The sequence below is a fragment of the Schistocerca americana genome, chromosome 9 (assembly GCF_021461395.2).
Source record: "Schistocerca americana isolate TAMUIC-IGC-003095 chromosome 9, iqSchAmer2.1, whole genome shotgun sequence".
Classification (NCBI taxonomy): Eukaryota; Metazoa; Arthropoda; class Insecta; order Orthoptera; family Acrididae; genus Schistocerca; species Schistocerca americana.
This window is the reverse complement of record NC_060127.1, coordinates 189,866,648-189,888,174: the sequence shown is the minus strand read 5'-3', so window position 1 is coordinate 189,888,174 and position 21,527 is coordinate 189,866,648.

Sequence of the window (21,527 nt, the reverse complement as noted above, 5' to 3'; positions counted from 1 at the left end):
ACTCTCTTAAGGTAGCCAAATGCCTCGTCACTCTGCGAAATTTATTTGAAAACTCGTCGATATCGTCGTTGGAGTAACTCAGACAACGTTAAGGTGGACAAGTTGTAGCATTTCGCTTCTGCTTGGACATTGCGCAATACGAATGAAAGAGAGGAAAGATTCATAGGAAGGGGACCATCTGGCTGCAGTACCTATGACTCTCTTAGGGTAGATAAATGCCTCGTCATCCGGCGAAGTACATTTGCTAACTCGAGAAACTCGTAGTGGGAATAACTGTGACGACATTAAGGTGGACATACAGTGGCATATCGGTTCTGTAGGACTGGCAATAGCAAGAATGATAAAGGCCTAAAGAAATGGGAGCAGCCGGCAGGAGTAACTTTGACTCTCTTAAGGTAGCCAAATGCCTCGCCACTCTGCGAAATTTATTTGAAAACTCGTCGATATCGTCGTTGGAGTAACTCAGACAACGTTAAGGTGGACAAGTTGCAGCATTTCGCTTCTGATTTGACATTCCGCAGTACGAATTAAAGAGCAGAAAGATTAAAGGGAAGGGGACCATCTGGCTGCAGTAAGTGTGACTCTCTTAAGGTAGCCAAATGCCTCGTCATCCGGCGAAGTACATTTGCTAACTCGAAATACTCGTAGTGGGGTTAACTGTGACGACGTTAAGGTGGACATACAGTGGCATATCGGTTTTGTAGGACTGGGCGTAGCAGGAATGATAAGGGCCTAAAGAAATGGGGGCAGCCGGCAGGAGTAACTATGACTCTCTTAAGGTAGCCAAATGCCTCGTCACTCTGCGAAGTTTATTTGCAAACTCGTGGATATCGGCGTTGGAGTAACTCAGACAACGTGAAGGTGGACATGTTGCAGCATTTCTCTTCTGCTTGGACATTCCGCAATACGAAATAAAGAGAGGAAAGATTTAAAGGAAGGGGACCATCTGGCTGCAGTAACTATAACTCTCTTAAGGTAGCCAAATGCCTCGTCATCCGGCGAAGTACATTTGCTAACTCGAGAGACTTGTAGTGGGAGTAACTGTGACGATGTTAAGGTGAACATACAGTGGCATATCGGTTCAGTTGGACTGGCCATAGCAAGAATGATAAAGGCCTAAAGAAATGGGAGCAGCCGGCAGGAGTATCTATGACTCTCTTAAGGTAGCCAAATGCCTCGTCACTCTGCGAAATTTATTTGAAAACTCGAGGATATCGTCGTTGGAGTAACTCAGTGTACGTTAAGGTGTACATGCTGTACCATTTCGCTTCTGCAGGACTGGCCGCAATACGAATTAAAGAGAATAAAGATTCATAGAAGGGGAAGCAGCGGGCAGCAGTAACTATGACTCTCTTAAGGTAGCCAAATGCCTCGTCACTCTGCGAAATTTATTTGAAAACTCGTCGATATCGTCGTTGGAGTAACTCAGACAACGTTAAGGTGGACAAGTTGTAGCATTTCGCTTCTGCTTGGACATTGCGCAATACGAATGAAAGAGAGGAAAGATTCATAGGAAGGGGACCATCTGGCTGCAGTACCTATGACTCTCTTAGGGTAGATAAATGCCTCGTCATCCGGCGAAGTACATTTGCTAACTCGAGAAACTCGTAGTGGGAATAACTGTGACGACATTAAGGTGGACATACAGTGGCATATCGGTTCTGTAGGACTGGCAATAGCAAGAATGATAAAGGCCTAAAGAAATGGGAGCAGCCGGCAGGAGTAACTTTGACTCTCTTAAGGTAGCCAAATGCCTCGCCACTCTGCGAAATTTATTTGAAAACTCGTCGATATCGTCGTTGGAGTAATTCAGACAACGTTAAGGTGGACAAGTTGCAGCATTTCGCTTCTGATTTGACATTCCGCAGTACGAATTAAAGAGCAGAAAGATTAAAGGGAAGGGGACCATCTGGCTGCAGTAAGTGTGACTCTCTTAAGGTAGCCAAATGCCTCGTCATCCGGCGAAGTACATTTGCTAACTCGAGAAACTCGTAGTGGGAGTAACTGTGACGACTTTAAGGTGGACATACAGTGGCATATCGGTTCTGTAGGACTGCCCATAGCAAGAATGATAAAGACCTAAAGAAATGGGAGCAGCTGGCAGGAGTAACTATGACTCTCTTAAGGTAGCCAAATGCCTCGTCACTCTGCGAAATTTATTTGAAAACTGGAGGATATTGTCGTTGGAGTAACTCAGACAACGTTAAGGTAAACATGCTGTACCATTTCGCTTCTGCAGGACTGGCCGCAATACGAATTAAAGAGAATAAAGGTTCAAAGAAGGGGGAGCAGCGGGCAGCAGTAACTATGACTCTCTTAAGGTAGCCAAATGCCTCGTCACTCTGCGAAATTTATTTGATAACTCGTCGATATCGTCGTTGGAGTGACTCGGACAACGTTAAGGTGGACAAGTTGCAGCATTTCGCTTCTGATTGGACATACCGCAGTACGAATTAAAGAGAGGAAAGATTCAAAGGAAGGGGACCATCTGGCTGCAGTAACTATGACTCTCTTAAGGTAGCCAAATGCCTCGTCATCCGGCGAAGTACATTTGCTAACTCGAGAAACTCGTAGTGGGAGTAACTGTGACGACGTTAAGGTGGACAAACAGTGGCATATCGGTTCAGTACGACTGACCATAGCAAAAATGATAAACAAATGGGAGCAGCCGGCAGGAGGAACGATGACTCCCTTAAGATAGCCAAATGCCTCGTCTTCCGGCGAAGTACATTTGCTAACTCGAGAAACTCGTAGTGGGAGTAACTGTGACAAAGTTAAGGTGGACATACAGTGGCATATCGGTTCAGTAGGACTGGCCATAGCAAGAATGATAAAGGCCTAAAGAAATGGGAGCAGCCGGCAGGAGTAACTAGGACTCTCTTAAGGTAGCCAAATGCCTCGTCACTCTGCGAAATTTATTTGAAAACTCGAGGATATCGTCGCTGGAGTAACTCAGAAAACGTTAAGGTGGACATGCTGTACCATTTCGCTTCTGCAGGACTGGCCGCAATACGGATTAAAGAGAATAAAGATTCAAAGAAGGGGGAGCAGCGGGCAGCAGTTACTATGACTCTCTTAATTTTGCTAAATGCCTCGCACTCTGCGAAATTTATTTGAAAACTCGTCGATATCGTCGTTGGAGTAACTCAGACAACATTGAGGTGGACAAGTCGCAGCATTTCGCTTCTGCTTGGACATTCCGCAGTACGAATTAAAGAGAGCAAAGATTCAAAGGAAGGGGAGCATCTGGCTGCAGTAACTATGACTCACTTAAGAAAGCAAAATGCCTCGTCATCCGGCGAAGTACATTTGCTAACTCGAGATACTCGTAGTGGGAATAACTGTGACGACGTTAAGGTGGACATACAGTGGCATATCGGTTCTTTAGGACTGACCATAGCAACAATGATAACTGCCTAAAGAAATGGGAGCAGCCGGCAGGAGTAACTATGACTCTCTTAAGGTACCCAAATGCCTCGTCACTCTGCGAAAATTATTTGAAATCTCGAGGATATCGTCGTTGGAGTAACTCAGACAACGTTAAGGTGGACATGTTGCAACATTTCGCTCTTCCTTGGACATTTCGCAGTACGAATTAAAGAGAAGAAAGTTTCAAAGGAAGGAGAGCATCTGGCTGCAGTAACTATGACTCTCTTACGGTAGCCAAATGCCTCGTCATCCGGGGAAATACATTTGCTAACTCGAGAATCTCGTTGGGGCAGTAACTGTGACGACGTTAAGGTGGACATACAGTGGCATATCGGTTCAGTAGGACTGGCCATAGCAAGAATGATAAAGATATGGGAACAGCTGGCAGGAGTGACTATGACTCTCTTAAGGTAGCCTAATGCCTCGTCACTCTGTGAAATTTATTTGAAAACTCGTGGGTATCGTCGTTGGAGTAACTCAGACAACGTTAAGGTGGTCATGCTGTACCATTTTGCCTCTGCAGAACTGGCCGCAATACGAATTAAAGAGAATAAAGATTCAAAGAAGGGGTAGCAGCGGCAGCAGTAACTATGACTCTCTTAAGGTTGCCAAATGCCTCGTCACTCTGCGAAATGTATTTGAAAACTCGTCAATATCGTCGTTGGAGTAACTCATACAATGTTAAGGTGGACATGTTGCAGCAATTCGCTTCTGCTGGGACATTCCGCAGTACGGATTAAAGAGAGGAAAGATTCAAAGGAAGGGGACCATCTGGCTGTAGTAACTATGACTCTCTTAAGGTAGCCAAATGCGTCGTCATCCGGTGAATTACACTTGCTAACTCGAGAAACTCGTAGTGGGAGTAACTGTGACGACGTTAAGGTGGACATACAGTGGCATATCGGTTCTGTAGGACTGCCCATAGCAAGAATGATAAAGACCTAAATCAATGGGAGCAGGCGGCAGGAGTAACTATGACTCTCTTAACGTAGCCAAATGCCTCGTCACTCTGCGAAATTTATTTGAAAACTCGAGGATATCGTGGTTGGAGTAACTCAGACAACGTTAAGGTGGACATGCTGTACCATTTCGCTTCTGCAGAACTGGCCGCAATACGAATTAAAGAGAATAAAGATTCAAAGAAGGGGTAGCAGCGGGCAGCAGTAACTATGACTCTCTTAAGGTTGCCAAATGCCTCGTCACTCTGCGAAATTTATTTGAAAACTCGTCGATATCGTCGTTGGAGTAACTCAGAAAATGTTAAGGTGGACATGTTGCAGCAATTCGCTTCTGCTGGGACATTCCGCAGTACGAATTAAAGAGAGGAAAGATTCAAAGGAAGGGGAGCATCTGGCTGCTGTAACTATGACTCTCTTAAGCTAGCCAAATGCCTCGTCATACGGCGAAGTACATTTGCTAACTCGAGAAAATCGTAGTGGGAGTAACTGTGGTAAGGTGGACATACAGTGGCATATCGGTTCAGTAGGACTGGCCATAGCAAGAATGTTAAAGGCCTAAAGAAATGGGAGCAGCCGGCAGGAGTAATTATGACTCTCTTAAGGTACCCAAATGCCTCGTCACGCTGCGAAATTTTTTTGAAAAATCGAGAATATCGTCGTTGGAGTAACTCAGACAACGTTAAGGTGGACATGCGGTACCATTTCGCTTCTGCAGGACTGGCCGCAATACGAATTAAAGAGAATAAAGATTCAAATAAGGAGGAGCAGCGGGCAGCAGTAACGAAGACTCTCTTAAGGTAGCCAAATGCCTCGTCACTCTACGAAATTTATTTGAAAACTCGTCGATATCGTCGTTGGAGTAACTCAGACAACGTTAAGGTGTACAAGTTGCAGCATTTCGCTTCTGCTTGGACATTCCACAGTACGAATTAAAGAGAGGAAAGATTAAAAGGAAAAGGAGCATCTGGCTGCAGTATCTATGACTCGCTTAAGGTAGCCAAATGCCTCGTTATCCGGCGAAGTACATTTGCTACCTCGAGATACTCGTTGTGCGAATAACTGTGACGACGTTAAGGTGGACATACAGTGGCATATCGGTTCTGTAGGACTGACCATAGCAAGATTGATAAAGGCATCAAGAAATGGGAGCAGCCAGCAGGAGTAACTATGACTCTCATAAGGTGGTCAAGTGCCTCGTCACTCAGCGAAATTTATTTGAAAACTCGTGGATATCGTCGTTGGAGTAACTCAACAACGTTAAGCTGGACATGTTGCAGCATTTCGCTTCTGCCTGGACATTCCGCAGTACGAATTAAAGATAGGAAAGATTGAAAGGAAGGAGAGCATCTGGCTGCAGTAACTATGACTCTCTTATGGTAGCCAAATGCCTCGTCATCCGGCGAAGTACATTTGCTAACTCGAGAAGCTCGTAGTGGGAGTAACTGTGACGACGTTAAGGTGGACAAACAGTGGCATATCGGTTCAGTACGACTGACCATAGCAAAAATGATAAACAAATGGGAGCAGCCGGCAGGAGGAACGATGACTCTCTTAAGGTAGCCAAATGCCTCGTCATCTGGCGAAGTAGATTTGCTAACTCGAGAAACTCGTAGTGGGAGTAACTGTGACAAAGTTAAGGTGGACATACAGTGGCATATCGGTTCAGTAGGACTGGCCATAGCAAGAATGATAAAGATATGGGGACAGCTGGCAGGAGTGAGTATGACTCTCTTAAGGTAGCCAAATGCCTCGTCACTCTGTGAAATTTATTTGAAAACTCGTGGGTATCGTCGTTGGAGTAACTCAGACAACGTTAAGGTGGTCATGCTGTACCATTTTGCCTCTGCAGAACTGGCCGCAATACGAATTAAAGAGAATAAAGATTCAAAGAAGGGGTAGCAGCGGCAGCAGTAACTATGACTCTCTTAAGGTAGCCAAATGCCTCGTCACTCTGCGAAATGTATTTGAAAACTCGTCAATATCGTCGTTGGAGTAACTCAGACAATGTTAAGGTGGACATGTTGCAGCAATTCGCTTCTGCTGGGACATTCCGCAGTACGGATTAAAGAGAGGAAAGATTCAAAGGAAGGGGACCATCTGGCTGCAGTAACTATGACTCTCTTAAGGTAGCCAAATGCGTCGTCATCCGGTGAATTACACTTGCTAACTCGAGAAACTCGTAGTGGGAGTAACTGTGACGACGTTAAGGTGGACATACAGTGGCATATCGGTTCTGTAGGACTGCCCATAGCAAGAATGATAAAGACCTAAATCAATGGGAGCAGGCGGCAGGAGTAACTATGACTCTCTTAACGTAGCCAAATGCCTCGTCACTCTGCGAAATTTATTTGAAAACTCGAGGATATCGTGGTTGGAGTAACTCAGACAACGTTAAGGTGGACATGCTGTACCATTTCGCTTCTGCAGAACTGGCCGCAATACGAATTAAAGAGAATAAAGATTCAAAGAAGGGGTAGCAGCGGGCAGCAGTAACTATGACTCTCTTAAGGTTGCCAAATGCCTCGTCACTCTGCGAAATTTATTTGAAAACTCGTCGATATCGTCGTTGGAGTAACTCAGAAAATGTTAAGGTGGACATGTTGCAGCAATTCGCTTCTGCTGGGACATTCCGCAGTACGAATTAAAGAGAGGAAAGATTCAAAGGAAGGGGAGCATCTGGCTGCTGTAACTATGACTCTCTTAAGCTAGCCAAATGCCTCGTCATACGGCGAAGTACATTTGCTAACTCGAGAAAATCGTAGTGTTAGTAACTGTGGTAAGGTGGACATACAGTGGCATATCGGTTCAGTAGGACTGGCCATAGCAAGAATGTTAAAGGCCTAAAGAAATGGGAGCAGCCGGCAGGAGTAATTATGACTCTCTTAAGGTACCCAAATGCCTCGTCACGCTGCGAAATTTTTTTGAAAAATCGAGAATATCGTCGTTGTAGTAACTCAGACAACGTTAAGGTGGACATGCGGTACCATTTCGCTTCTGCAGGACTGGCCGCAATACGAATTAAAGAGAATAAAGATTCAAATAAGGAGGAGCAGCGGGCAGCAGTAACGAAGACTCTCTTAAGGTAGCCAAATGCCTCGTCACTCTACGAAATTTATTTGAAAACTCGTCGATATCGTCGTTGGAGTAACTCAGACAACGTTAAGGTGTACAAGTTGCAGCATTTCGCTTCTGCTTGGACATTCCACAGTACGAATTAAAGAGAGGAAAGATTAAAAGGAAAAGGAGCATCTGGCTGCAGTATCTATGACTCGCTTAAGGTAGCCAAATGCCTCGTTATCCGGCGAAGTACATTTGCTACCTCGAGATACTCGTTGTGCGAATAACTGTGACGACGTTAAGGTGGACATACAGTGGCATATCGGTTCTGTAGGACTGACCATAGCAAGATTGATAAAGGCATCAAGAAATGGGAGCAGCCAGCAGGAGTAACTATGACTCTCATAAGGTGGTCAAGTGCCTCGTCACTCAGCGAAATTTATTTGAAAACTCGTGGATATCGTCGTTGGAGTAACTCAACAACGTTAAGCTGGACATGTTGCAGCATTTCGCTTCTGCCTGGACATTCCGCAGTACGAATTAAAGATAGGAAAGATTGAAAGGAAGGAGAGCATCTGGCTGCAGTAACTATGACTCTCTTATGGTAGCCAAATGCCTCGTCATCCGGCGAAGTACATTTGCTAACTCGAGAAGCTCGTAGTGGGAGTAACTGTGACGACGTTAAGGTGGACAAACAGTGGCATATCGGTTCAGTACGACTGACCATAGCAAAAATGATAAACAAATGGGAGCACCCGGCAGGAGGAACGATGACTCTCTTAAGGTAGCCAAATGCCTCGTCATCCGGCGAAGTAGATTTGCTAACTCGAGAAACTCGTAGTGGGAGTAACTGTGACAAAGTTAAGGTGGACATACAGTGGCATATCGGTTCAGTAGGACTGGCCATAGCAAGAATGATAAAGGCCTAAAGAAATGGGAGCAGCCGGCAGGAGTAACTATGACTCTCTTAAGGTATCCAAATGCCTCGTCACTCTGCGAAATTTATTTAAAAACTTGAGGATATCGTCGTTGGAGTAACTCAGACAACGTTAAGGTGGACATGCTATACCATTTCACTTCTGCAGGACTGGCCGCAATACGAATTAAAGAGAGGAAAGATTCAAAGAAGGGGGAGCAGCGGGCAGCAGTTACTATGACTCTCTTATGGTAGCCAAATGCCTCCTCACTCTGCGAAATTTATTTGAAAACTCGTCGATATCGTCGTTGGAGTGACTCGGACATCGTTAAGGTGGACAAGTTGCAGCATTTCGCTTCTGATTGGACATTCCGCAGTATGAGTTAAAGAGAGGAAAGATTCAAAGGAAGGGGACCATCTGCCTGCAGTAACTATGACTCTCTTAAGGTAGCCAAATGCCTCGTCATCAGGCGAAGTACATTTGCTAACTCGAGAAACTCGTAGTGGGAGTATCTGTGACGACGTTAAGGTGGACATACAGTGGTACATCGGTTCTGTAGGACTGCCCATAGCAAGAATGATAAAGATGTAATGAAATGGGAGCAGCCGGCAGGAGTAACTAGGACTCTCTTAAGGTAGCCAAATGCCTCGTCACTCTGCGAAATTTATTTGAAAACTCGAGGATATCGTCGCTGGAGTAACTCAGAAAACGTTAAGGTGGACATGCTGTACCTTTTCGCTTCTGCAGGACTGGCCGCAATACGGATTAAAGAGAATAAAGATTCAAAGAAGGGGGAGCAGCGGGCAGCAGTTACTATGACTCTCTTAATTTAGCTAAATGCCTCGCACTCTGCGAAATTTATTTGAAAACTCGTCGATATCGTCGTTGGAGTAACTCAGACAACATTAAGGTGGACAAGTCGCAGCATTTCGCTTCTGCTTGGACATTCCGCAGTACGAATTAAAGAGAGGAAAGATTCAAAGGAAGGGGAGCATCTGGCTGCTGTAACTATGACTCACTTAAGAAAGCAAAATGCCTCGTCATCCGGCGAAGGACATTTGCTAACTCGAGATACTCGTAGTGGGAATAACTGTGACGACGTTAAGGTGGACATACAGTGGCATATCGGTTCTTTAGGACTGACCATAGCAACAATGATAACTGCCTAAAGAAATGGGAGCAGCCGGCAGGAGTAACTATGACTCTCTTAAGGTACCCAAATGCCTCGTCACTCTGCGAAAATTATTTGAAATCTCGAGGATATCGTCGTTGGAGTAACTCAGACAACGTTAAGGTGGACATGTTGCAACATTTCGCTCTTCCTTGGACATTTCGCAGTACGAATTAAACAGAAGAAAGTTTCAAAGGAAGGAGAGCATCTGGCTGCAGTAACTATGACTCTCTTACGGTAGCCAAATGCCTCGTCATCCGGGGAAATACATTTGCTAACTCGAGAATCTCGTTGGGGCAGTAACTGTGACGACGTTAAGGTGGCCATACAGTGGCATATCGGTTCAGTAGGACTGGCCATAGCAAGAATGATAAAGATATGGGAACAGCTGGCAGGAGTGACTATGACTCTCTTAAGGTAGCCAAATGCCTCGTCACTCTGTGAAATTTAATTGAAAACTCGTGGGTAGCGTCGTTGGAGTAACTCAGACAACGTTAAGGTGGTCATGCTGTACCATTTTGCCTCTGCAGAACTGGCCGCAATACGAATTAAAGAGAATAAAGATTCAAAGAAGGGGTAGCAGCGGCAGCAGTAACTATGACTCTCTTAAGGTTGCCAAATGCCTCGTCACTCTGCGAAATTTATTTGAAAACTCGTCGATATCGTCGTTGGAGTAACTCAGACAATGTTAAGGTGGACATGTTGCAGCAATTCGCTTCTGCTGGGACATTCAGCAGTACGGATTAAAGAGAGGAAAGATTCAAAGGAAGGGGACCATCTGGCTGCAGTAACTATGACTCTCTTAAGGTAGCCAAATGCGTCGTCATCCGGTGAATTACACTTGCTAACTCGAGAAACTCGTAGTGGGAGTAACTGTGACGACGTTAAGGTGGACATACAGTGGCATATCGGTTCTGTAGGACTGCCCATAGCAAGAATGATAAAGACCTAAATCAATGGGAGCAGGCGGCAGGAGTAACTATGACTCTCTTAACGTAGCCAAATGCCTCGTCACTCTGCGAAATTAATTTGAAAACTCGAGGATATCGTGGTTGGAGTAACTCAGACAACGTTAAGGTGGACATGCTGTACCATTTCGCTTCTGCAGAACTGGCCGCAATACGAATTAAAGAGAATAAAGATTCAAAGAAGGGGTAGTAGCGGGCAGCAGTAACTATGACTCTCTTAAGGTTGCCAAATGCCTCGTCACTCTGCGAAATTTATTTGAAAACTCGTCGATATCGTCGTTGGAGTAACTCAGAAAATGTTAAGGTGGACATGTTGCAGCAATTCGCTTCTGCTGGGACATTCCGCAGTACGAATTAAAGAGAGGAAAGATTCAAAGGAAGGGGAGCATCTGGCTGCTGTAACTATGACTCTCTTAAGCTAGCCAAATGCCTCGTCATCCGGCGAAGTACATTTGCTAACTCGAGAAAATCGTAGTGGGAGTAACTGTGGTAAGGAGGACATACAGTGGCATATCGGTTCAGTAGGACTGGCCATAGCAAGAATTTTAAAGGCCTAAAGAAATGGGAGCAGCCGGCAGGAGTAACTATGACTCTCTTAAGGTAGCCAAATGCCTCGTCACGCTGCGAAATTTTTTGGAAAAATCGAGAATATCGTCGTTGGAGTAACTCAGACAACGTTAAGGTGGACATGCGGTACCATTTCGCTTCTGCAGGACTGGCCGCAATACGAATTAAAGAGAATAAAGATTCAAATAAGGAGGAGTAGCGGGCAGCAGTAACTAAGACTCTCTTAAGGTAGCCAAATGCCTCGTCACTCTACGAAATTTATTTGAAAACTCGTCGATATCGTCGTTGGAGTAACTCAGACAACGTTAAGGTGTACAAGTTGCAGCGTTTCGCTTCTGCTTGGACATTCCACAGTACGAATTAAACAGAGGAAAGATTAAAAGGAAAAGGAGCATCTGGCTGCAGTATCTATGACTCTCTTAAGGTAGCCAAATGCCTCGTTATCCGGCGAAGTACATTTGCTACCTCGAGATACTCGTTGTGCGAATAACTGTGACGACGTTGAGGTGGACATACAGTGGCATATCGGTTCTGTAGGACTGGCCATAGCAAGATTGATAAAGGCATCAAGAAATGGGAGCAGCCAGCAGGAGTAACTATGACTCTCATAAGGTAGTCAAGTGCCTCGTCACTCAGCGAAATTTATTTGAAAACTCGTGGATATCGTCGTTGGAGTAACTCAACAACGTTAAGCTGGACATGTTGCAGCATTTCGCTTCTGCCTGGACATTCCGCAGTACGAATTAAAGATAGGAAAGATTGAAAGGAAGGAGAGCATCTGGCTGCAGTAACTATGACTCTCTTATGGTAGCCAAATGCCTCGTCATCCGGCGAAGTACATTTGCTAACTCGAGAAGCTCGTAGTGGGAGTAACTGTGACGACGTTAAGGTGGACAAATAGTGGCATATCGGTTCAGTACGACTGACCATAGCAAAAATGATAAACAAATGGGAGCAGCCGGCAGGAGGAACGATGACTCTCTTAAGGTAGCCAAATGCCTCGTCATCCGGCGAAGTACATTTGCTAACTCGAGAAACTCGTAGTGGGAGTAACTGTGACAAAGTTAAGGTGGACATACAGTGGCATATCGGTTCAGTAGGACTGGCCATAGCAAGAATGATAAAGGCCTAAAGAAATGGGAGCAGCCGGCAGGAGTAACTATGACTCTCTTAAGGTGGTCAAGTGCCTCGTCACTCAGCGAAATTTATTTGAAAACTTGAGGATATCGTCGTTGGAGTAACTCAGACAACGTTAAGGTGGACATGCTATACCATTTCACTTCTGCAGGACTGGCCGCAATACGAATTAAAGAGAGGAAAGATTCAAAGAAGGGGGAGCAGCGGGCAGCAGTTACTATGACTCTCTTATGGTAGCCAAATGCCTCCTCACTCTGCGAAATTTATTTGAAAACTCGTCGATAACGTCGTTGGAGTAACTCAGATAACGTTAAGATTGACATGTTGCAGCATTTCGCTTGTGCTGGTACATTCCGCAGTACGAATTAAAGAGAGAGGAAAGATTCAAAGGAAGGGGAGCATCTGGCTGCAGTAACTATGACTCTCTTAAGGAAGCCAAATGCCTCGTCATCCGGCGAAGTACATTTGATAACTCGAGAAACTCGTAGTGGGAGTAACTGTGACGATATTAAGGTGGACATACAGTGGCATATCGGTTCTGTAGGACTGCCCATAGCAAGAATGATAAAGACCTAAATAAATGGGAGCAGGCGGCAGGAGTAACTATGACTCTCTTAACGTAGCCAAATGCCTCGTCACTCTGCGAAATTTATTTGAAAACTCGAGGATATCGTCGTTGGAGTAACTCAGACAACGTTAAGGTGGACATGCTGTACCATTTCGCTTCTGCAGGACTGGCCGCAATACGGATTAAAGAGAATAAAGATTCAAAGAAGGGGGAGCAGCGGGCAGCAGTTACTATGACTCTCTTAAGGTAGCTAAATGCCTCGCACTCTGCGAAATTTATTTGAAAACTCGTCGATATCGTCGTTGGAGTAACTCAGACAACATTATGGTGGACAAGTCGCAGCATTTCGCTTCTGCTTGGACATTAAGCAGTACGAATTAAAGAGAGGAAAGATTCAAAGGAAGGGGAGCATCTGGCTGCAGTAACTATGACTCACTTAAGGTAGCAAAATGCCTCGTCATCCGGCGAAGTACATTTGCTAACTCGAGATACTCGTAGTGGGAATAACTGTGACGACGTTAAGGTGGACATACAGTGGCATATCGGTTCTTTAGGACTGACCATAGCAACAATATATAACTGCCTAAAGAAATGGGAGCAGCCGGAAGGAGTAACTATGACTCTCTTAAGGTACCCAAATGCCTCGTCACTCTGCGAAAATTATTTGAAATCTCGTGGATATCGTCGTTGGAGTAACTCAGACAACGTTAAGGTGGGCATGTTGCAACATTTCGCTCTTCCTTGGACATTTCGCAGTACGAATTAAAGAGAGGAAAGATTCAAAGGAAGGAGAGCATCTGGCTGCAGTAACTATGACTCTCTTACGGTAGCCAAATGCCTCGTCATCCGGGGAAATACATTTGCTAACTCGAGAAACTCGTTGGGGCAGTAACTGTGACGACGTAAGGTGGACATACAGTGGCATATCGGTTCAGTAGGACTGGCCATAGCAAGAATGATAAAGATATGGGAACAGCTGGCAGGAGTGACTATGACTCTCTTAAGGTAGCCAAATGCCTCGTCACTCTGTGAAATTTATTTGAAAACTCGTGGGTATCGTCGTTGGAGTAACTCAGACAACGTTAAGGTGGACATGCTGTACCATTTTGCTTCTGCAGAACTGGCCGCAATACGAATTAAAGAGAATAAAGATTCAAAGAAGGGGTAGCAGCGGGCAGCAGTAACTATGACTCTCTTAAGGTTGCCTAATGCCTCGTCACTCTGCGAAATTTATTTGAAAACTCGTCGATATCGTCGTTTGAGTAACTCAGAAAATGTTAAGGTGGACATGTTGCAGCAATTCGCTTCTGCTGGGACATTCCGCAGTACGGATTAAAGAGAGGAAAGATTCAAAGGAAGGGGACCATCTGGCTCAAGTAACTATGACTCTCTTAAGGTAGCCAAATTCCTCGTCATCCGGCGAAGTACATTTGCTAACTCGAGAAACTCGTAGTGGGAGTAACTGTGACGACGTTAAGGTGGACATACAGTGGCATATCGGTTCTGTAGGACTGCCCATAGCAAGAATGATAAAGACCTAAATAAATGGGAGCAGGCGGCAGGAGTAACTATGACTCTCTTAACGTAGCCAAATGCCTCGTCACTCTGCGAAATTTATTTGAAAACTCGAGGATATCGTCGTTGGAGTAACTCAGACAACGTTAAGGTGGACATGCTGTACCATTTCGCTTCTGCAGGACTGGCCGCAATACGGATTAAAGAGAATAAAGATTCGAAGAAGGGGGAGCAGCGGGCAGCAGTTACTATGACTCTCTTAAGGTAGCTAAATGCCTCGCACTCTGCGAAATTTATTTGAAAACTCGTCGATATCGTCGTTGGAGTAACTCAGACAACATTATGGTGGACAAGTCGCAGCATTTCGCTTCTGCTTGGACATTCCGCAGTACGAATTAAAGAGAGGAAAGATTCAAAGGAAGGGGAGCATCTGGCTGCAGTAACTATGACTCACTTAAGGTAGCAAAATGCCTCGTCATCCGGCGAAGTACATTTGCTAACTCGAGATACTCGTAGTGGGAATAACTGTGACGACGTTAAGGTGGACATACAGTGGCATATCGGTTCTTTAGGACTGACCATAGCAACAATGATAACTGCCTAAAGAAATGGGAGCAGCCGGCAGGAGTAACTATGATTCTCTTAAGGTACCCAAATGCCTCGTCACTCTGCGAAAATTATTTGAAATCTCGAGGATATCGTCGTTGGAGTAACTCAGACAACGTTAAGGTGGACATGTTGCAACATTTCGCTCTTCCTTGGACATTTCGCAGTACGAATTAAACAGAAGAAAGTTTCAAAGGAAGGAGAGCATCTGGCTGCAGTAACTATGACTCTCTTACGGTAGCCAAATGCCTCGTCATCCGGGGAAATACATTTGCTAACTCGAGAATCTCGTTGGGGCAGTAACTGTGACGACGTTAAGGTGGACATACAGTGGCATATCGGTTCAGTAGGACTGGCCATAGCAAGAATGATAAAGATATGGGAACAGCTGGCAGGAGTGACTATGACTCTCTTAAGGTAGCCAAATGCCTCGTCACTCTGTGAAATTTAATTGAAAACTCGTGGGTATCGTCGTTGGAGTAACTCAGACAACGTTAAGGTGGTCATGCTGTACCATTTTGCCTCTGCAGAACTGGCCGCAATACGAATTAAAGAGAATAAAGATTCAAAGAAGGGGTAGCAGCGGCAGCAGTAACTATGACTCTCTTAAGGTTGCCAAATGCCTCGTCACTCTGCGAAATTTATTTGAAAACTCGTCGATATCGTCGTTGGAGTAACTCAGACAATGTTAAGGTGGACATGTTGCAGCAATTCGCTTCTGCTGGGACATTCAGCAGTACGGATTAAAGAGAGGAAAGATTCAAAGGAAGGGGACCATCTGGCTGCAGTAACTATGACTCTCTTAAGGTAGCCAAATGCGTCGTCATCCGGTGAATTACACTTGCTAACTCGAGAAACTCGTAGTGGGAGTAACTGTGACGACGTTAAGGTGGACATACAGTGGCATATCGGTTCTGTAGGACTGCCCATAGCAAGAATGATAAAGACCTAAATCAATGGGAGCAGGCGGCAGGAGTAACTATGACTCTCTTAACGTAGCCAAATGCCTCGTCACTCTGCGAAATTAATTTGAAAACTCGAGGATATCGTGGTTGGAGTAACTCAGACAACGTTAAGGTGGACATGCTGTACCATTTCGCTTCTGCAGAACTGGCCGCAATACGAATTAAAGAGAATAAAGATTCAAAGAAGGGGTAGCAGCGGGCAGCAGTAACTATGACTCTCTTAAGGTTGCCAAATGCCTCGTCACTCTGCGAAATTTATTTGAAAACTCGTCGATATCGTCGTTGGAGTAACTCAGAAAATGTTAAGGTGGACATGTTGCAGCAATTCGCTTCTGCTGGGACATTCCGCAGTACGAATTAAAGAGAGGAAAGATTCAAAGGAAGGGGAGCATCTGGCTGCTGTAACTATGACTCTCTTAAGCTAGCCAAATGCCTCGTCATCCGGCGAAGTACATTTGCTAACTCGAGAAAATCGTAGTGGGAGTAACTGTGGTAAGGAGGACATACAGTGGCATATCGGTTCAGTAGGACTGGCCATAGCAAGAATTTTAAAGGCCTAAAGAAATGGGAGCAGCCGGCAGGAGTAACTATGACTCTCTTAAGGTAGCCAAATGCCTCGTCACGCTGCGAAATTTTTTGGAAAAATCGAGAATATCGTCGTTGGAGTAACTCAGACAACGTTAAGGTGGACATGCGGTACCATTTCGCTTCTGCAGGACTGGCCGCAATACGAATTAAAGAGAATAAAGATTCAAATAAGGAGGAGCAGCGGGCAGCAGTAACTAAGACTCTCTTAAGGTAGCCAAATGCCTCGTCACTCTACGAAATTTATTTGAAAACTCGTCAATATCGTCGTTGGAGTAACTCAGACAACGTTAAGGTGTACAAGTTGCAGCATTTCGCTTCTGCTTGGACATTCCACAGTACGAATTAAAGAGAGGAAAGATTAAAAGGAAAAGGAGCATCTGGCTGCAGTATCTATGACTCTCTTAAGGTAGCCAAATGCCTCGTTATCCGGCGAAGTACATTTGCTACCTCGAGATACTCGTTGTGCGAATAACTGTGACGACGTTAAGGTGGACATACAGTGGCATATCGGTTCTGTAGGACTGGCCATAGCAAGATTGATAAAGGCATCAAGAAATGGGAGCAGCCAGCAGGAGTAACTATGACTCTCATAAGGTAGTCAAGTGCCTCGTCACTCAGCGAAATTTATTTGAAAACTCGTGGATATCGTCGTTGGAGTAACTCAACAACGTTAAGCTGGACATGTTGCAGCATTTCGCTTCTGCCTGGACATTCCGCAGTACGAATTAAAGATAGGAAAGATTGAAAGGAAGGAGAGCATCTGGCTGCAGTAACTATGACTCTCTTATGGTAGCCAAATGCCTCGTCATCCGGCGAAGTACATTTGCTAACTCGAGAAGCTCGTAGTGGGAGTAACTGTGACGACGTTAAGGTGGACAAATAGTGGCATATCGGTTCAGTACGACTGACCATAGCAAAAATGATAAACAAATGGGAGCAGCCGGCAGGAGGAACGATGACTCTCTTAAGGTAGCCAAATGCCTCGTCATCCGGCGAAGTACATTTGCTAACTCGAAAAACTCGTAGTGGGAGTAACTGTGACAAAGTTAAGGTGGACATACAGTGGCATATCGGTTCAGTAGGACTGGCCATAGCAAGAATGATAAAGGCCTAAAGAAATGGGAGCAGCCGGCAGGAGTAACTATGACTCTCTTAAGGTATCCAAATGCCTCGTCACTCTGCGAAATTTATTTAAAAACTTGAGGATATCGTCGTTGGAGTAACTCAGACAACGTTAAGGTGGACATGCTATACCATTTCACTTCTGCAGGACTGGCCGCAATACGAATTAAAGAGAGGAAAGATTCAAAGAAGGGGGAGCAGCGGGCAGCAGTTACTATGACTCTCTTATGGTAGCCAAATGCCTCCTCACTCTGCGAAATTTATTTGAAAACTCGTCGATAACGTCGTTGGAGTAACTCAGATAACGTTAAGATTGACATGTTGCAGCATTTCGCTTGTGCTGGTACATTCCGCAGTACGAATTAAAGAGAGAGGAAAGATTCAAAGGAAGGGGAGCATCTGGCTGCAGTAACTATGACTCTCTTAAGGAAGCCAAATGCCTCGTCATCCGGCGAAGTACATTTGATAACTCGAGAAACTCGTAGTGGGAGTAACTGTGACGATATTAAGGTGGACATACAGTGGCATATCGGTTCTGTAGGACTGCCCATAGCAAGAATGATAAAGACCTAAATAAATGGGAGCAGGCGGCAGGAGTAACTATGACTCTCTTAACGTAGCCAAATGCCTCGTCACTCTGCGAAATTTATTTGAAAACTCGAGGATATCGTCGTTGGAGTAACTCAGACAACGTTAAGGTGGACATGCTGTACCATTTCGCTTCTGCAGGACTGGCCGCAATACGGATTAAAGAGAATAAAGATTCAAAGAAGGGGGAGCAGCGGGCAGCAGTTACTATGACTCTCTTAAGGTAGCTAAATGCCTCGCACTCTGCGAAATTTATTTGAAAACTCGTCGATATCGTCGTTGGAGTAACTCAGACAACATTATGGTGGACAAGTCGCAGCATTTCGCTTCTGCTTGGACATTCCGCAGTACGAATTAAAGAGAGGAAAGATTCAAAGGAAGGGGAGCATCTGGCTGCAGTAACTATGACTCACTTAAGGTAGCAAAATGCCTCGTCATCCGGCGAAGTACATTTGCTAACTCGAGATACTCGTAGTGGGAATAACTGTGACGACGTTAAGGTGGACATACAGTGGCATATCGGTTCTTTAGGACTGACCATAGCAACAATATATAACTGCCTAAAGAAATGGGAGCAGCCGGAAGGAGTAACTATGACTCTCTTAAGGTACCCAAATGCCTCGTCACTCTGCGAAAATTATTTGAAATCTCGTGGATATCGTCGTTGGAGTAACTCAGACAACGTTAAGGTGGGCATGTTGCAACATTTCGCTCTTCCTTGGACATTTCGCAGTACGAATTAAAGAGAGGAAAGATTCAAAGGAAGGAGAGCATCTGGCTGCAGTAACTATGACTCTCTTACGGTAGCCAAATGCCTCGTCATCCGGGGAAATACATTTGCTAACTCGAGAAACTCGTTGGGGCAGTAACTGTGACGACGTTAAGGTGGACATACAGTGGCATATCGGTTCAGTAGGACTGGCCATAGCAAGAATGATAAAGATATGGGAACAGCTGGCAGGAGTGACTATGACTCTCTTAAGGTAGCCAAATGCCTCGTCACTCTGTGAAATTTATTTGAAAACTCGTGGGTATCGTCGTTGGAGTAACTCAGACAACGTTAAGGTGGACATGCTGTACCATTTTGCTTCTGCAGAACTGGCCGCAATACGAATTAAAGAGAATAAAGATTCAAAGAAGGGGTAGCAGCGGGCAGCAGTAACTATGACTCTCTTAAGGTTGCCTAATGCCTCGTCACTCTGCGAAATTTATTTGAAAACTCGTCGATATCGTCGTTTGAGTAACTCAGAAAATGTTAAGGTGGACATGTTGCAGCAATTCGCTTCTGCTGGGACATTCCGCAGTACGGATTAAAGAGAGGAAAGATTCAAAGGAAGGGGACCATCTGGCTCAAGTAACTATGACTCTCTTAAGGTAGCCAAATTCCTCGTCATCCGGCGAAGTACATTTGCTAACTCGAGAAACTCGTAGTGGGAGTAACTGTGACGACGTTAAGGTGGACATACAGTGGCATATCGGTTCTGTAGGACTGCCCATAGCAAGAATGATAAAGACCTAAATAAATGGGAGCAGGCGGCAGGAGTAACTATGACTCTCTTAACGTAGCCAAATGCCTCGTCACTCTGCGAAATTTATTTGAAAACTCGAGGATATCGTCGTTGGAGTAACTCAGACAACGTTAAGGTGGACATGCTGTACCATTTCGCTTCTGCAGGACTGGCCGCAATACGGATTAAAGAGAATAAAGATTCGAAGAAGGGGGAGCAGCGGGCAGCAGTTACTATGACTCTCTTAAGGTAGCTAAATGCCTCGCACTCTGCGAAATTTTTTTGAAAACTCGTCGATATCGTCGTTGGAGTAACTCAGACAACATTATGGTGGACAAGTCGCAGCATTTCGCTTCTGCTTGGACATTCCGCAGTACGAATTAAAGAGAGGAAAGATTCAAAGGAAGGGGAGCATCTGGCTGCAGTAACTATGACTCACTTAAGGTAGCAAAATGCCTCGTCATCCGGCGAAGTACATTTGCTAACTCGAGATACTCGTAGTGGGAATAACTGTGACGACGTTAAGGTGGACATACAGTGGCATATCGGTTCTTTAGGACTGCCATAGCAACAATATATAACTGCCTAAAGGAATGGGAGCAGCCGGAAGGAGTAACTATGACTCTCTTAAGGTACCCAAATGCCTCGTCACTCTGCGAAAATTATTTGAAATCTCGTGGATATCGTCGTTGGAGTAACTAAGACAACGTTAAGGTGGACATGTTGCAACATTTCGCTCTTCCTTGGACATTTCGCAGTACGAATTAAAGAGAGGAAAGATTCAAAGGAAGGAGAGCATCTGGCTGCAGTAACTATGACTCTCTTACGGTAGCCAAATGCCTCGTCATCCGGGGAAATACATTTGCTAACTCGAGAAACTCGTTGGGGCAGTAACTGTGACGACGTTAAGGTGGACATACAGTGGCATATCGGTTCAGTAGGACTGGCCATAGCAAGAATGATAAAGATATGGGAACAGCTGGCAGGAGTGACTATGACTCTCCTAAGGTAGCCAAATGCCTCGTCACTCTGTGAAATTTATTTGAAAACTCGTGGGTATCGTCGTTGGAGTAACTCAGACAACGTTAAGGTGGACATGCTGTACCATTTTGCTTCTGCAGAACTGGCCGCAATACGAATTAAAGAGAATAAAGATTCAAAGAAGGGGTAGCAGCGGGCAGCATTAACTATGACTCTCTTAAGGTTGCCAAATGCCTCGTCACTCTGCGAAATTTATTTGAAAACTCGTCGATATCGTCGTTTGAGTAACTCAGAAAATGTTAAGGTGGACATGTTGCAGCAATTCGCTTCTGCTGGGACATTCCGCAGTACGGATTAAAAAGAGGAAAGATTCAATGGAAGGGGACCATCTGGCTGCAGCAACTATGACTCTCTTAAGGTAGCCAAATTCCTCGTCATCCGGCGAAGTACATTTGCTAACTCGAGAAACTCGTAGTGGGAGTAACTGTGACGACGTTAAGGTGGACATACAGTGGCATATCGGTTCTGTAGGACTGCCCATAGCAAGAATGATAAAGACCTAAATAAATGGGAGCAGGCGGCAGGAGTAACTATGACTCTCTTAACGTAGCCAAATGCCTCGTCACTCTGCGAAATTTATTTGACAACTCGAGGATATCGTCGTTGGAGTAACTCAGACAACGTTAAGGTGGACATGCTGTACCATTTCGCTTCTGCAGGACTGGCCGCAATACGGATTAAAGAGAATAAAGATTCAAAGAAGGGGGAGCAGCGGGCAGCAGTTACTATGACTCTCTTAAGGTAGCTAAATGCCTCGCACTCTGCGAAATTTATTTGAAAACTCGTCGATATCGTCGTTGGAGTAACTCAGACAACATTAT